The following is a 12,926-nucleotide window of genomic DNA, read 5'->3' on the forward strand; positions in this document are numbered from 1 at the left end:
CTCGGGCCTCTCGATGTGTCGCAGGTGATGGGGAACTAAGTGACCGTGAGGGCGTATGATCAGCAGTGAGCTGGGGGCCCCCGGCCGTTAGGCAGGGAACTGTCTGGAGAGCGGAGCAGGTGGGCGGGAGCGGCGGAGCAGGCGCACGCCTCGCCCCGCCCCGTTACCATGGGGAGCGGGTCACCTGACCGAGCGCGCGCAGACGGAAGGCGTGGGGGGAAGGCGCGGGCGGAAGGCGGGGACGCGCGGCGCGGGCGGTCCTCGGGCGCGCACCGTTCTCCTCTCTCTGGGTCTCGGAAGTCTGAGCCAGTGACCGGCGGCGGCTGCAGTGTGTGCGTCCCTGCGGCCTCGGTGAGCAGCCCTGGGTGGGGAACGGGGGACGCTCACACGGCGTCTCGGGCGCGGGGCCCCGGACCGCTGGACGGAGGGCGTCTCGGCGCCGTCTTCCCCTCTGTGGGCTCCGCTGCGCGGTCTTCCCGGCGCCGGGCCCGGGGCGAAAGTTTGCGCGAGCGGCGCCCTCCGAGCGCCCACCACCCTGTGGGTTTCGGGGTCCCGTCTGGGGGTGGAGGGCGAGCCTGGGGCCCGGCCGGGGGCGACGCCCGCCGCCCCCAGTCCCCGTCCGCCTCGACCCTTTTTGTTCGTGTCGGGTGAGCTACCCGGGGCTGGTGAGGGGAGAGTCGCCGGCTGCGGGCCGTCCCGGTGCCGCGTCCCCAGGCTGGGCTGCGTCGCCTTCCTCGGTTCGGAATGGTTTGGAACGTCGGGACGTGGACGGAGGAAGGAGGTGTCCGTTGCGCGGGCGAAGCCTTGCCTTTCGGGAGGGGGAGGGGGAGAGGTGTTCGCGGGGCGCTGGCTTCTGGAGAAGTTGGAGGAAAGGGAGAAACGCCCCCAGCAGGGTGCGCTCAGCAGGAATCCTCCCTCGAGGGTCGCGATTCTCAGCTTTCGTTTCAGGATTCGCTTGTAATACGGGGCAGGCGGAGGCATGTAGATGTGGGTAAAGTTTTCCCTTTTTACCAAAACGGATTCATTTAAGCAGGGAGTCTGTTAAGGTGCTAGTTTTTAACGGGAGATTTCTAGGTTATTCTGGTCTGTGTATATCATCTGCACAGCCGTTCCCGGTTATTTTTAATATTATGTACCTCTCTTAGGAAGTACGTTTGGTTTACGAATCTCACAACATCCAGTTGTTTCAAAGAAGAAGCAGTTGATTAAAAAGGAAAGTTACAGGGGAACCCAGCCCCAGCCTGGTTAGCTTTATCGCCAGTATATACAAATGGTGGAATAAAACGTGTCCATTCTTTTAAGTTTTTCTCTTTGAGGTTGAGGGCAAACGGTGAAAATGTGTGTGTTTGTTTTTTGATTTGCTCTGTTACCAACTTCGTTCTACGAACTTCTGTTCTTTGAACGGTGTGTAAATATTATAGATCAGATAGTTTGTGCCGCAGAATGAAAATAAGGATATGGAATGTCTTTTTTTTTTTTTTTTTTACATCTTTATTGGAGTATAATTGCTTTACAATGGCGTTGGAATGTCTTTTAATAGGTTCAGGAAAGAGTCATTCTATTATAATTCACATTTAACTTTGGCACCATTAGTTTTTAGTTACGTTTGGGCGTTATAAGAAAGGATATGAAAATCGTGACTGAAAGAGGAAGCGTTTATTAATAGTTGGCGGTTGAGTGTACTATTCAGTAAACAGTTCCTTTAATTGAGCATGACTCAACTCTTTTTTCTTTCCTGTTTTTTTGTCGGATTTAGGTACTTCTTTAGGTAGTAAATGCCATAAGTTTCTAAAAAGAAAGATTCCCCCCCCAAAAAAAACTAACCGTTACATCTAGTCATAGTTATATTCACATTTATTCATTTCTTTCCAAGTGCTGCCAAGATTTTTTGCACGTTTATTTAGTTTTTGAGGAGGTAAGCAGTTACAGGGCTCAGCATTTAAGCAAAAAAGGGTATACAGTGTAAAATTGCCTTCCTTCAAGGTCCTCTAGCCAACCGTATTCTCTTCCTGTGGGAGCCAGCTGTTCGGCATTTTTTAGGTATCGTTCCAGGGATATTTTATACCTGTACAAACCTATAAATATATTTTCCCCCCTTCTGTTGTTTTTCTTTTTTTTTATTGTGGTAAAGTACGCATAAATTTTTACCATCTTAACCATTGTTAAGTGTACAGTTCAGAGATATTAAATACACTGACATTGGTGTGCAGCCATCACCACCGTCCATCCCCTTGAGTCTTTTCATCTTAACACTGGAAGTCTCTGCGCATTAAACAGTAATGCCCCATTCTGTCCTCCCCCCAGCCCCTGGCAACCATCGCTGTACTTTGTGTCTTTATGATTTTGATACTGCAAGTACCTCATGTAAGTGGGATCACATATTTGTTTTGCTTGTGTTTGGCTTATTTCGCTTCGCATGATGTCCTCAAGGTTTCATCCATGTTGTATCAATAGTACGTTGCAGAGTTTCCTTCCATTTTTAAGGTAGGATAAAGTTCCGGTGTGTGTGTGCGCGCATATATATGTGTTGACATTTTGTTCATCCGTTCATCTGTCGATAGACACTTGGGTCGCTTCCACGTTTGAGCTATTGCGAATAATGCTGCTGTGAATGTAGGTATACAAATACCTCTTCAGATCCAGATTTCGATTCTTTTGGGTGTATACTCAGAAATGGAATTGCTGGATCATACAGCGTTCCATTTTTAATTATGGGGGGAACTGCCATACTGTGTTTTATAGCACCTGTACCATTTTCCATTCCCGCCAACAGTGAATAAGAGTTCTAATTTCTCCTCGCCAACACTTGTTTTCTTTTTTTGATAGTTGTTACTCTGGTGGCTGTGAGGTGGGATCTCATAGTTTTGATTTGCATTTCCGTAATGATTAGTGATGTTGAGCATCCTTTCATGTGCCTCTTGGCTGTTCTTCTGTATTTTTTGGAGAAATGTCTATTCATGTTCTTTGCCGATTTTGTTTTTTTTGTTGTTCTAGGAGTTCTCTAAATATTCTGGATATTAATCCCTTATCAGATATGATTTGCAAATATTTTCTCGCATTCAGTGGGTTGCCTGTTGACGCTCTTGATAGTGTCCTTTGATGCACAAATTTTTCAAAATTTTCATTAAGTCCAATATGTATTTTTTCTTTTGTGACCTGTGCCTTTGGTGTCATATCGAAGAAACCATTGCTAAATCCAATGTCAGGAATGTTTTGTCCTGTGTTTTCTTCTAAGAGTTTTATTGTTTTAGGTCTTACCTTTAGATCCTGGATCCATTTTGAGTTAACTTTTGTATATATTGTGTTAGGTAAGGGTCCACCTTCATTCTTTTGCATGTGGATATCCAATTTTCCCAGCGCCATTTGTTGAAAAGACTGTCTTTTCCATTGAATGGTCTTGGCACCCTTGTCAAAAATCATTTGACCATGTATACGAGGGTTTATTTTAGGCTGTCTGTTCTATTCCATTGGTCTATGTTTGTCTTTATGCTAATACTATACCATTTTGATTGGTTTTTTAAAAAATTTTTAAAATTTTTGGCTGTGTTGGGTCTTTGTTGCTGCACGTGGGCTTTCTCTAGTTGCAGCGAGCCGGGGCTACTCTTCGTTGCGGTGCGCAGGCTTCTCAGTGCGGTGGCTTCTCGTTGCAGAGCACGGACTCTAGGCGTGCGGGCTTCAGTAGTTACCATTTTGAATACTCTAGCTTTATAGTAAATTTTGAAATCAGGAAGTGTGAGTTCTCCAGTTTTGTTTCTAAGATTGTTTTCAGTTTCTTTCAGCAGTGTTTTGTGGTTTTCGTTGTACAAGTTTTTTACCTTGATTAGATTCGTTAAGTAGTTTATTTTTTTTGATGCTATTGTAAATGGACTTGGTTTTGTGTTTTCCTTTTCAGATTGCTTGTTATTTACGTATAAAAATGCAGCTGATTTTTGTGCATTGACTGTATCCTGTTACATTGCTGAATTTGTTTTTTAGTTTTAATGCTTTTTTGTGGAGTCTTTAAGGTTTTTTAAACCCTAAACATATAAGGTCATATCTGAAAACAGATAATTTTACTTCTTTTCCCGTTTGGATGCCTTTTATTTCTTTTTCTTGCTCTGGCTAGAACTTGCAGTACTGTGTTGAAGAGTAGTGTTGAAAGTGGGCATGCTTGCCTTGTTCCTGACCTTAGTGGAAAAATATTCAGTCTTTCACCATTGAGTATGATGTTTGCTGTGGGTTTTGCATATATGGCTTTTATTACGTGGAAGCTGTTTTCTTCTACTCCTATTCTGTTGTGTGTTTTTATCATAAAGCGGTGTTGAATTTTGTCAAATGCTTTTCCTACATCAATTCAGATGATCTTGTGTTTTTTGCACTTCCTTTTGTTGATATGTATTACTTTGAACAATTTTCATATGTTGAACCATCTTCGTATTCCAGAAATAAATCCCATTTGTTAAGAGATGTCTAATCCTTTTAACATGCTGTTGAATTCTGTTTGCTGGTATTTTGTTGAGGATTGCATCAGTGTTCATAAGGGGTGTTGGTCTATAGTTTGCTTTCTTGTGTCTTTGTCTGGCTTTGGTATCAGGGTAATGCTGTCCTCATAGAATGAAAGTGTCCCCTTTTCAATTTTTTTGCAAAATTTTGAGAAAGATTGGTATTCTTCTTTAAGTGTTTAGTAGAGTTCACCAATGAAGCTATCAGATTCAGGGCTTTTCCTTGTTGAGACATTTTTGATTACTGATTCAGTCTCTTTATAAGTTTTGGGTCTATTTAGATTTTCTATTTCTTTCTGAGTTAGTCTTGATAGGTTTTGTGTTTCTAGGAATGTGTGCATTTCATCTAGTTTATCCAATTTTTTAGTGTACAGTTGTTTATAGTGCTCTCTTGTAGAGAGACTTAATGTTTTATTTCTGTAGCAACTCTGCTAGTATTTCCACTTTCATTTTAACATGTTGAGTTTTCTCTTTTTATTTCCTAGTCCATTTAGCTAAAGGTTTGTCGATTTTGTTGATCTTTTTAAAGAACTAAATTTAGTTTTCATTGATTTTTCTTAATTTTTTTCTTTTTTTTATTTATCTGTTACTTCCTTACTTCTGCTAGCTTTGGGTTTAGTTTGTGCTTCTTTTTCTGGTTCCTTAAGTTCCCCCTTCCTTTTAACACAAATTTGAGCATACTTTATATACTGCACTAAATAATGCTTTGTTTTTTCCAGTTAATGTGATAATATTTTCGACCTCGTTTACTATTTTGTGTATCTAGTACTTCCTCCTTTGTTTAAAGAATTTTGCTATTACAGTTGGTGCTTCAGTGAGTAAAATGTTACATTTGTTGCTTTTTGTATGTAGGTGTATTTATAGACTAAAACCTGAAGTGGTATTGCTGGGTTGGAGGGTATCTGCATGTACGATTTTAGTAGATATTGCAAACTCACTCTTTGTGGAAATTATACTACTTTACACTTTTACCAGTAATGTATGAGTGTTTCTCAAAGCCTCATTATCAGAGTGTTGTTCAGCTTTGGATTTTTGCCAGTTCAATAGGTGGGAAATGGAATCTTATGGGTAAAAAGAAGTTGTACTTAGAGTAGACTTCATATGACCATATTTCTCAATTGCTTATCATCATAGTCTCCTGGGATATTTATTAAAAGAATAATTCCTACGTCCTTCCATGAAATCTGTGTCAGCTTGGTAAAGTATTTTTAACTAGTGCCCAAATAATTCTGATCTGGTGGTGAGCCAAGTTTGAGAAACACTGCCATGAAGACTGTTTAGGACTTTATCACAGTGTGTTGCTTGACACCATATGTGAATCGTCTGGAATGCTTATGAATCCACAGTGTGCTAGAAAACATCATTACTATTTATCATCTGGGTCCAGTGAATATTTTTTTATAATTTAGGTCATTTTATGAATAACTTGCAGAAATGAAAATAAAGGCATAGGGAAACACGGTTTTACTAGAAACAGAATTTTAATAACAACTTGAACATAAGAAACCAAAAATTTTGTTCTAAGTTTTCCTGGGTTTGAAGGTATATATAGCTGAAACGGGCAACATCTTTGAGTGCAACTAATTGCTCATCAACTGTCCTCCATACAGTTGGGAGATATCCTTTTTATAAATATTGTTCCAGATTTCAGTTACATCTCTAATATATCTTAGCTTATCATTACTTTTAGGTTTTTTTCATGCACTTGGTTGTCAAAACACAGTACTGGATTTTAGATTTCATACCCATCTCTAATAGGTTCTAATGTTACTGTTCAGTAATTTTTGTACTTGCGTTGTCAAAATGCAGTATTTTTGCAAACTTTCATGGTTCATGATTTTGCAGGGATGACCATCTAACTTATATTTGCAAAGAATTTTCATTTATACTTTTATAAATACCAATTAGAATAGTCAGTGGCTACTTACAAACCAAATCCAGTAAGTTCTGCTGTATAGATATAAAAGAGGAAAGAAGATGGTAAATATCCTTTTAAACAGGATCTAGGGACTTGTTTCAAAATATTGTACGATAAAGTGCTTTCTTCAGTATGACTAACTGAAAAATTGTATTTTTTAATTAAGTATAGACATATTGTTTACTCATTGATCTTTAAGTTTGAGGAATTTCAATTAAGATATCTTCATCTGAAAACTCATAGTCTGAGGTTTGCTTTTGATCAATTCCCTCATTATCATAAAAGTCTAGAGTACAGCTATTTGTTTCTTTGTATTCATTTCTGATTTGTCTAATGTCTTCCTCCAGTTTATTCTCTGTGCCATCATGGGTGAAAAATGAAAAATCCCATATTTTCTACTGTGTTCAAAGAATACAGTTTAAAAAAAAAGGCTACAAAGATGGTGTCTCCAGACTTCATACATTTTTGGAAGAGGATGCAGTACTTTGGGCAACACATACTGAAGGATGACATAATGTATTCCTAGAATGAATAAGAATGATTCTACTTTTTGTTCCTATTGTCATTTTAGTTTTTTCTTTAACATACTTGGGAATAACGGATGAATAATGATTAAGTAATTACTAGATACAGTAGTAAAACTGTTTCAAGATATGGGAAAAATAAGTTCACTAAGATTCCATAACGCATCTTAGATTTATAAAGGAGTCCAGTTGAACCCTTGTGATGTTTGTAAGGTAGGGTGATTTTACTCTATTTAAAGATTTTTTTTTTCCAGTTCATCCCTCCCTCCCTTTCTTTTGTCTAAGAAAGAATAAAAGTCATGAAATAGAACTTCTGAAAAAAGAAGCTCAGAATTTAAAATTGTGTCCATTGGACGCTGATGGTATACAAAGGGTTAAAGGGCAGATTTCTGGACACTACTCCAGACTTACTCTTTTAGTTTCTGGGGCCAGGACTCAAGAATCTGTGTTATTAACAAGATTTCCAGGTTATCCTTATGGACCTGAAGACACGTTGTTTTAGGACCTTAAGAAGGTTTTTACTTTACCACCATATGGAAGTACTTTAGATTACTTCTCTGATAGAGCATTTCAATTGTTTCCTGTGCTGTGAGGTGATAATCTCACTGTGGTTTTGATTTGCATTTCCCTGATGATGTTGAACACCATTGCATGTATCTGTTGACCATCTGTATGTCTTCTTTGGGAAAATGTCTGTTCAGATTCTCTGCCCTTTTTTTAATTGTATTTTTTATTTTTTTCGTTGTGGAGTTATATGAGTTCCTTTTTTAGCTTGGCTGTTAATCCTTATCAGATGCATGATTTGCAAATATTTTCTACCATTTGGTAGGTTGCCTTTTCAATTTATTGTTTCCTTTGCTGTACAGAACCTTTTTAGTTTGATGTAGTACCACTTGTTTATTTTTCTTCTGTTGCCTTTGCTTTTGGTGTTAAATCCAAATAGTCATCACCAAGACTAATGTCAAGTGGCTCATTGCCAATGTTTCCTTCTAGAAATTTTATGGTTTCAGGTCTTATGTTCAAGTTTTAATACATTTTGAGTTGATATTTGTGTATGGTGTAAGATAGGGGTCAGATTTCATTCTTTTCCATGTGGTTGTCCAGTTTTCCCATTTACTGAAGAGAATGTACTTTTCCCATTGTATATTTTTGACACCTTTCTCACAAATTAATTGACCATACATGGCGTGGGTTCGTTTTGGGGCTCTTTATTCTCTTCTGTTGGTCTGTGTGTGTTTTTATGCTGTATCATACTGTTTCAGTTACTATAGCTCTGTAATATAGTTCGAAGTGAAAGTGTGATGCTTCTAGCTTTGTTTTTTCCCTCAAGTTTGCTTTGACTATTGGGGTTTTCTATGATTGCATACAAATTTTAGGGTCGTTTATTTTCTTTCTTTTAAAAATGCCATTGGAACTTTGACAGAGATTGCATTAAATCTTTAGATTACTTTGGATAGTATGGACATTTTAACAATATTAATTCCTCCAGCCCAGGAGCATGGAATATCTTTCCATTTATTTGTGTTGTCTTTCATTTCTTTCATCAGTGTGCTGTAGTTTCACTGTACAGGTCTTTCACCTCCTTATTTAAATTTATTTCTCTGATGCAGTTGTAAATGGGATTGTTTTCTTAATTTCTGTTTCTGGTAGTTAATTGCTAGTGTATAGAAAGGCAACAGATTTTTGTGTATTGGTTTTGTATCTTCCAGCTTTACTGAATTTATTAGTTCTAACAGTTTTTTGGTGATTATTTCAGCTTTTCTACGTATTAGTAGCATTTCACCTGCAAATACTGACAGTCTTACTTATTCCTTTCCAATTTGGGTGCCTTTTATTTCTTTCTCTTGCCTAGTTGCTCTGGCTGGGACTTCCAAGAGTATGTTGAATAAAAGTGGCAAGGTGGGCATCCTTGTGACTACATTTTTACATCCCCCACCCCCGTTTATACTTTTGATGTCACAGTTTACATCCGTTTATCTGTGTTTCCCTTAAATGGTTGTAGTTAGTTGTGTTTTGTTTTGTCGTTTAACCTTTATTCCAGCTTTGTGATTAATCCACCATGTTTACAGCTTTAGGTTACTCTGAATTTTTTAATATATTTACTTTTACCATTGGGATTGATACTTTATGTTTTCCTGTTACTAATTAGCACCTTTTTGTTTCAACTTAAATCCCTATAAAATTTCTTATAAGGCTGGTCTCGCGGTGATGAACTCTGTTAGCTTTTGCTTGTCTGAGAAACTGTTTACCTTGCCTTCAAATCTGAAGGACAGCTTTTCTGAGTGGAGTATTTTTTTTTTTAAAGATTTAATTTATGTTTGGCTGTGTTGGGTCTTTGTTGCGGTGCGTGGGCTTCTCCTTGCGGTGGCTTCTCTTGTTGCGGAGCACGGGCTCTAGGCACGTGGGCTTCAGTAGTTGTGGCACGTGGGCTCAGTGGTTGTGGCTCGCGAGCTCTAGCGCGCAGGCTCGCTAGTTGCGGTGCGCGGGCTTAGTTTCTCCGCGGGATATGGGACCTTGCCGGACCGGGGCTCGAACCCATGTTCTGTGCATTGGCAGGTGGATTCTTAACCACTGCGCCACCTGGGAAGCCCCCTGAGTGGAGTGTTCTTGGCGGCAGTTCTTTCTTTCAGCGCTTTGAGTTTTATATCCTGCCACTTCCTTCTGGCCTGCGGTGTCTGCTGAAAAATCTGCTCAGAGTCTCTTGGGAGTTCTCTTGTACATAACAAGTTGTTTTTCTCCGGTCACTTTTTAAGATTCTCTCCTCGTTTTGATATTTTAATTATAATATGTATTGGTGTGGGTATCTTCATCTCTTTTTTGGAACTCCCTGAACTTCCTGGATCTAGATGTCTGTTTCCTTCCCAAAATTAGGGAAATCTTCAGCCACTGTTTCTTCTTTCTTATGTGAAGGAAACTTTCTTCACGTAAGTTTTCTGTCTCTTTCTCTCCTTTCCTTCGGAGAACCTTACGATGCAAATGTTGGTTAGCATGTTGTCTCATACCTCTCTTAAGCTATCTTCATTCTTTTTTCTTTTTGCTACTCTGATCAGATGAGTTACACTGCCCTGTCTTCTGCTTTGTTTCTTCCTTTCTTCAGATTCATTTCTTCCTTTATTCTGCTCTGTCTAGTCTGCTGTTGAACTCCTCTATTGTGTTTTTTAGTTATTGTATTTTTAGCCTTATGATTTCTACTGGGCGCCTTCTTATATTTTCAGTATCTTCTGAAATTCTTTGTTCATCCATCGTTCTTCCGAGCTTGGCGAGCATCTTTATGACGGTAATTTAAACCTCTTTATCAGGCAAATCACTTTCATTAAGGTCTTTTTTACAGAGCTTTTATCTTGGTCTTTCGTTTGGGTCATATTCTTCTGTTTCTTCGTTTTCCTTGACTCTGTGTTCAGATGAAACAGCCACCTCTCCTAGTCGTGCGCGACTGGCCTCATAGATGAGCCTTCTCGTTCGACCCTGCGCCAGCTCTTGGTCGTGTCTCATAACCCTTCAGCTTTCCCAGCAGCCTGCTTTATTGCTTTCGGCTCCCAGTAGCTGAGGGTGTGTCAGGTCTGTCACTGGCCCAACGGGGAGGATTGCGGTCAGCACCTAGATTCAGGCCGTTGGGAAGCCACGCTCTCAGGCAGCAGTTTTAAAAGTGTGCGAATTTACCTGTTTCAGGGGAAGATTGGGAAATAGGCATTTCTGCCTGCTCCCTCTGCACTGAGCCCTGGTAGGACTGCCAGTAAGTAGACTGGCTTGTTTGCTACAGTCCTGTTGACTGGTGGCCGCCAGGGCCAGGGATGCCTCCTGTGGGCGGCAGACGTGTACACTGGCACTAGGTCCTTGCCCAGAGACGCTGGCTGCCTCGGGTGGGACAGAGAGGGAGAGTGCACAGATGGTACCTGCTGGCGCTCCCAGTTTCTGGAGAGAATTATAGCCCCCGGGTGTGTGTTTAATTACAAGCCTGCTTGCTCTACAGGCCCCAGCTTTGAAGATAAGGTAATCGACCTCTTTTACAGGGAGTCTGGGGTGCAGTTCAGTCTGCTGTCTTTACACTGTGCCCTGGAGGAGAACCTGTTAAGAACTGTTTTCTCGTAGGCCAGCTGGTGGGGCACCAACTTTTATGGGTTCCACAGTTAGACCATCACTGGGCCGCACCTTTGGGCCGACAGAGCCAGATGATGGTGCCGTTGTCCTCTCCACAGATGCAGCGCACTGTTGGCTTGGTGGTGGTGGAGGGGACTCAGGTAGGGTCTTCCTCACACCTGAAGCTGCCTTCGAGGTGAGCCTGTCATACAGGTCCAGCCCCTTCCATACAGCCGTCAGTAGGAGCGCTGTAGTCCTGGGGAACCTGTGAATGTACGCCCTGCTGGCAGCCGGAGCCAGGCGATCAGGGGTTGTCCCCTGGGCGGCGGCTACAAAAACCGGAGCACCAGACGTGTTGCACCGTGTTTTTTTTAAGATCAGTGGTTCTGCAGTCCTGAATTTTCACCATCCCAAGATTTTTTAAAAACAACTCAGACTAAACAAGCTGACAAACATTGTTTTACCTTGAACGATCACACCATTTTGAAAAGGGGAGGCCAGTTGTAGTGGGTGGTTTGAGAGAAGGAATGAGTCGCTCAGAAATGTTGAGTGCTGCCGTTTAGGTGACATTAACGGGACATCTTCACTAGCATGTTTTCTACTTTGTTGATCAGAGCATTGCTGCTAGAAAGCAAGTTAACTAGGTGTTCCAAAATATCCCATACAGTGTCTGAATTTCAGAGTTCTTTGGTCTGTGCACATATTTAAGGACTGAGGAAGTTACCCTGACATTGCCCTGAGGAGGTAGAGGGTCAGATGGAAAACTTGATACTGAGGCAGAATTAGTCAAATTTTTTTTGTCTTCAGTTGCTCTGGAAGAACCCTGAAACTGTTCGAAGCACTGAGAAATCTCTTCGTAGTAATTGATTTGGGGGGTTATTTTCTAAAGGCCTGCACCACGGCGGGCAGAGGCGTTCAGTGAGGCGTGAGATGCAAGGAGGTTGCCGGAAGCATAGAGTGGCCCAGGCCTGGGTTTAGGGGTCAGTGAAGAGCACCAGTTCTTTCCAGGAATTAGACCAATGAAACAAAGTTGTTACTTTGTCAGGAATGTTGTGAGCAGACCATTAGAGTACATGGCAAAGGTGTGGTGCCTACTGATCTCAGGAGCAGCGAGAGCTGTAAGCTCTCCCTTCTCACTGATTGCTCCGTCGGCTGAAGAGAAGGCCTGCAAAGAGATTTTGTCTTTAGTTGGTACAGTCATAGTGTTTGATAGAGTTTTAAGTGAGAGTAAAATGGGAATTCTCACACTGATGTAATGGAATTATTTTCAGAATTCTCTTAAATCTCATTATTGATCATTCTGAAATTCCAAACATAATTGAAAGGATTTCAAGAGCAGCCTTGTGGTTCTTCAAAAAGGGCTAAGTATTTTTTTTTAATATTTATTTATTTATTTGGTTGCACTGGGTCTTAGTTGTGGCAGGCAGGCTCCCCAGTTGCGGCTCATGGGCTCCTTAGCTGTGGCATGCGGTCTTCCCAGTTGTGGCATGTGAACTCTTAGTTGTGGCATGCATGTGGGATCTAGTTCCCCGACCAGGGATTGAACCCGGGCCTCCTGCATAGGGAGCGTGGAGTCTTATCCACTGCGCCACCAGGGAAGTCCCCAGGGCTAAGTATTTTTGACACTTAGCTTTAGGTCAAAGGTTTAAATGTACCATACAAGTGAGTTAATGGAGTCCTTCAAGAAAAATAATACAAACATTTATTATTTTCCTGGAACGCTTTTAACAGTGTTGTTCGAAGTAGTAGGTTTGTTGGGAGTCCCCTGGTGGCTTAGTGGTTAGGATCCCAGGCTTTCATGGCCCTGGCCTGGATTTAATCCCTGTTCTGGGAACTGAGATGCCATAAGCTGCTCGATGTGGCAAAAACAAAACAAAGCAAAAAAACAAAAAAAAAACCAAAAAAACCAAACCCAACAAAGTGGTA

General features: G+C 41.1%; 1 protein-coding gene across 2 annotated transcripts in view; it reads left to right on the plus strand.

The window, feature by feature from the left end:
- Positions 1–243: 243 nt before the first annotated feature.
- The window catches only part of SDCBP (syndecan binding protein), a 31,902-nt gene continuing 19,219 nt past the window's right edge, over positions 244–12,926 (plus strand). For both annotated transcript variants that reach the window (XM_082858766.1, XM_082858767.1), the window contains exon 1: positions 244–351. The gene's annotated coding sequence lies outside the window, so the exon portion shown is untranslated. The remainder of the gene's footprint in view (positions 352–12,926) is intronic.

This window comes from Leucopleurus acutus, assembly GCF_964270905.1.
Source record: "Leucopleurus acutus genome assembly, chromosome: 17".
NCBI classification, from domain to species: domain Eukaryota; kingdom Metazoa; phylum Chordata; class Mammalia; order Artiodactyla; family Delphinidae; genus Leucopleurus; species Leucopleurus acutus.